This window comes from Ricinus communis, chromosome 1 (genome assembly GCF_019578655.1).
Source record: "Ricinus communis isolate WT05 ecotype wild-type chromosome 1, ASM1957865v1, whole genome shotgun sequence".
In the NCBI taxonomy this organism is placed as follows: Eukaryota; Viridiplantae; Streptophyta; class Magnoliopsida; order Malpighiales; family Euphorbiaceae; genus Ricinus; species Ricinus communis.
Genome location: NC_063256.1, coordinates 13745348 through 13750074, shown reverse-complemented (window position 1 = coordinate 13750074; position 4727 = coordinate 13745348). Strand labels below are relative to the sequence as shown.

Here is a 4727-nt window from a genome sequence, read left to right as displayed (position 1 = left end):
TTTCTGAAGTTAATATATACAACTGATTCTTTCATTTTAATTCTTTATGTAAGAACTTAAATGGAGTACATGCCAACTATTAGCAGTGACAATTGCTATCCTCTATTTTCTTTTGAATGCATTGTAGAGGTAATTGCAAAAATAATATAGCCTAAGTTACAATAAATAAATGATGAAACTCGTTAGTTTATCTATTGATAAGATAATACAATTTTTAAAAATAGTGTAATATTATTAATATTTGTTAATATATCTAATATTTTAATTATTAGAAATGAACATCTATTTAATAATATTTATGTAAATAGATATTTAATAGGCAAGATATCCGATATTTAAATATTTAAAAGTTTATTTTATAATTATATATATTAAATTAGTCCTTAAGGAGTTCGGATAGTATATATGCAGGTATTTTTATTTGGATTTAGATAAATTTAAATAATAAAGATAATTTTTAAATGAATTTAGAACATATTTAGATATATATATTTTAATGGAATTTTAATTTAATTTTTTTTCAAATATACAAAATGTCCATTATGGCTTATCATCTTATTGGTTAAAACAAAAAACCGTAAAACTAGCTTGCAAACAAAATTCTAGCATATATACAAAATTTTTCTCTTTAACTTTCGTTCCAATTATGTGTGCAGAAATTAATCAACCAACCCGAACAAAAAACTCCATTTGGCATGGGCGACTAAAGGCACGCCAACACAGCAGAAGAATATGCAATTGCTAATAACACAGAAGTAATTAAAAAAAAAAAAAACAGAAACTAGCCGTTGGGGCTCACAAAATCAAATGTTTATATTGTGGGTCACAACACAAAGCTGCCCTTTTTTCTTCATTAAAGACACAGACAAACAAATCTCTTCTTCTTCGTCCTCAAAAATACCCATTCTCTTTCCTTCTCTCTCTAAAAACTCCTCCCTCTCTCTCTCTCTCTTTCTCTGATTCAGTTTGAAAAGCTTGCCGCATTGTTCTTATCTTGAGAATTCCGTGAGTATTGAATTTATTTCCTTAAGATCCACGCTTAAATTGAAGGAAACGTTGTGTTTCATGATCATTTTCTTTTATGTAAATTGGATACTATCATTTTAGAAATGGCAGGTTTTACCAAATGTTTTGTTGCTCTGTTGCTAACTTTCCTTCCTCTTTTTCTTTAGAAACTTTTGGTGCTGGTTTCTTTTTTTTTTTTTTCCTTTTTTTTTTATATTAGAGGCTATTTTTCTTTCTTTTTCTTCTTAGATTTTGTTGCGATTGAATTAATCTCTTTATTTTGAGACGAGTGTATCGTTGCTTAATCTGGATCTGTTGTTACTGTTTATCAAAATTGTAAATTATTATCACAATAGACAACAAAGGAGGCTTTTCATATTCAAAAAAATTGGGTGGAAAATCAGGATGTATATATTAAAGTAAATCACTTGATTTTGTAGTTTCCTTTTGTAACTTCATTAACTGATCTTTTGAGTACTGGCCTGGGTGCAGACGGCACAGAGAGACTTTACAATTAAGATTCTTGATTAGAGATTTACAATGAAAATGTCAGGGACCTGCTGAATTCAGAATCAGGTCGAATTCTAGATGACCCAGAGGCATACGCATTTCTTTCTTTCTTTCTTTTTTCTGAAAGAGTAGATTTTCTGTTAGGTGTTATCTCAACTGCTGGTTATTTTGTGGTTCTCATATGCAGAAAGTTGCTGTGGTCGAGAAGTTGGTGGAAGAAACCACAACCAATGATCAACATTTGAGCCATCTTATAAGTATGCGTGACTAGTGAAGAACTGTATCTTTGTGTTGGTGTAGCTTCCTTCGCCGCTGCAAGCATTAGAATAACAGTTTATTAACCTTTCTGAAATCACCCATGATTATTAAAATTTCGAAGACCTTGCTGGAAGTGAAACAGCTTCACAGACATGCAGATGGGGCTCAGAGAATATCATTAAGATATTATATGCATTAAATGGGAGCATGGCTTGATTTTACTTTACTAAGTTGCTGAAACTATAAGAGGTGCCGATATTAGTAAATTTGATATTATTCACCTCAGATTTGAATATTAGTCAAGTTTTATTTCATACGTTTTTTTTTGTGTCCAACTTTTACATGTAGAATATATCCTTCTTCATATCGATACTTATCTGATTCCTGTTGACTACATCCTGAAATTCTTTTTCCTTGCAGGGTTGGGAAACGAAGCGGTCATATACCCCTGCTGGGACTCCAACTTCCCAGCAAGTTTTGGAAAATGAGATTGAAAACAGAGCACCGCAAAATGAAGACTTCATTTCATATCCGGTGAGACCCAGCCAGAGTCTGAGAAAGAGAATCCTACAAAAAGTGAAGAATGTGGAGACGTTTCATCACGGGAAGGAACTCCAGGCTATTGTCGTTCTAATTCAGTTAATATGAAGAAAATGCAGCATAGGAGAACGTGAGAAGCATAAGAGCTTATGTGACAGAATTGAAGGAACAAGTTGCCAAACTGCAATACCACAAGCAGCTACTTGTTTGCTATATAGTATTTGCAGTTCATTTGGTCCTCTACTACTATATTGGCCTGTTAATTTCATTTGAATTTATGTAGTAACTTAGTATCAGGAAATTCATTTTCATATTCTTCAGGCTGGAAGCAAATGAAGCGGCATTTTGCAATTCAAGTCCCGCTCCTCGTGCTGGAGATGAGCTTACAATTTCTCTATCGTCAAGGTTTTTCTCTCTTTTTAGCCTACGAACTGACACATTGCTTGGAGCTGTAATGCTTAAACTAATTTTCTTTTATGTCTTGCATAAACTAACTCGAGCAATGAGACGTGAAAGAGAGTTTCTGGCAAAGAGGTTGACTTCACGTTTAAATCCCGACGAGAGAAAGGGGCGTACATGAAATGGGGAAGCAGAGGAAACTGCATTCTGTGAACAAATCCACGTATACACATGAAAGTGCTGAGATAGTGCGGCAAAGCTTGTAGGATTCTGCGAGATTCCATTTGAGCTAAAGTTTGCACTACCAACAGATAAGAGACCCTGAATTATGGGTGGAACCCAATTTCAAATCCACATATACACATGAAAGTGCTGAGATAGTGTGGCAAAGCTTGTAGGATTCTTCGAGATTCCATTTGAGCTAAAGTTTGCACTACCAACAGATAACAGACCCTGAATTATGGGTGGAACCCAATTTCAAACCTTCTACATTTGTGAGAATTACATTTTTCATTTGTAAGTATTTCCTATTTCTGTACGTGTAAAATGAATTTAGAGGTTTTTTGACAATGTATCATTTATTTATATCTTTACTTTTGCTCAAATTATGGTGTTGACTGGTTGTGCATAGGAAGAGGGTTTGGATATGGCAATCTTCATATATTTCAAGCAAGCATTTCCTCTATTGATTGTTTGATACCAGCAGGTTTAATTAATCTTTTCCTTTTCTCCTTTCCTGCCAAGAATACCAGCAACGTTAGTAAATTTCTTGGAATTTTTCTGCAACTTTACAAATTTCGAACATTGTGGATAAAGACAACACTAACTGTGCTATAAAATCTGAGTTATCAGATGCTTGTTTGTTACTTCTGCGTTAAGTCTTTTAATTGTCTTCGATCATTTGTGTTATATCCATCACAATTAGATAAATTTGCTACTTTCAGGACATTGTTGAAGAAGCCTTGGGGACCATCTATCCACCAGTAACAGGTTGTTTCTTTCCCAGTATTTATTTCAAACTTATCATCTTTACTTTTTTTCGTTTTTATATTCTTTAATGAGTTCAAATTACATTACTATATTATATAATTGTATAATAGGATCAGGATTGAAACAAACATTTAAGTAGTAAATTAAAAAAACCTAACAAAATTTTTTAAAGAAAGCAAGTGGATTTTAACTAAAGATAATGAAAATTTCTATTACAATGGTTATAATTGACATGATATTGTTTGAGCCATTTGATAAGTATTTGTAATAGTAACCCAGTGAAAACACTTTAGTTTTTGTCGGGTTAGCTTCCTTTGCACCGCAAGTATTAAATTAACAGTTTATTAACTTATTACTAGTAGTGCTTATTAGCTTCTTTTGCATTTGTGCTACATCTCATTTCCAATAGCTTTAGTATTATTTTTATATTTAATGTTTCTTTTTTAATTTGCTTTTAATTTTTATTTTTACATAATTTGTTTGTTTATTTGCTTCTTAGTTAATTTCCTTTACTAACCTAAAATTTTTTCACAGTTACAGATTCTACTTACCCGATTTAGAGATCATAACTGGACTTTTAGGATTAGTTTTAGTTAATTAATTAGTTAAATTATTTATTTTTGAGGTTTTTAAGCCATGATTGTAATTAATTCCTCCCCTTAATTGCCCCGATCTCCTTAATCCTTTTCTGGATTTCTCTTTTCTCCTCCCCCCTTTCTATGTATGTTTTATTTTATTGCTTTTAGGTTTTCACCACGCATATAAGGGATTAAAATCAACTTAAGATTTATGGGTGATCGATCACTCACATGCTCATAAGATGAACATGAATCCGGCACCTGGATTTAGGTAATAAAATTGTATTCACCTCTCATGTAAAAATAAAATTTAAGATACGAAAGTACCTCCCGCTAGGGCTAATTGGGGTTCCAATTAGGTCAGAATTTGTTTGCTCATATCACATTAGATAAGAAAAGGTTCATGCTTTAGGATAAGTAGAATTGACTATATTAATGTAATTTTAT

At 32.2% G+C, this 4727-nt stretch overlaps 1 long non-coding RNA gene across 6 annotated transcripts; it reads left to right on the top strand.

The window, feature by feature from the left end:
- The first annotated feature begins 319 nt into the window (after nucleotides 1-319).
- LOC107262432 lies at nucleotides 320-4386 on the top strand. Of its 6 annotated transcripts, XR_007216279.1 has the most exons (6): nucleotides 320-1005; nucleotides 1498-1581; nucleotides 1703-2022; nucleotides 2194-3228; nucleotides 3344-3418; nucleotides 3657-4386. It is a non-coding gene; the product is annotated as an uncharacterized LOC107262432 (long non-coding RNA). The 6 variants fall into 6 exon arrangements; XR_001536306.3 differs by having other exon boundaries at nucleotides 2194-3418; XR_007216292.1 differs by lacking the exon at nucleotides 3657-4386 and having other exon boundaries at nucleotides 2194-2718; nucleotides 2814-3397.
- The last annotated feature ends 341 nt before the right edge of the window (nucleotides 4387-4727 follow it).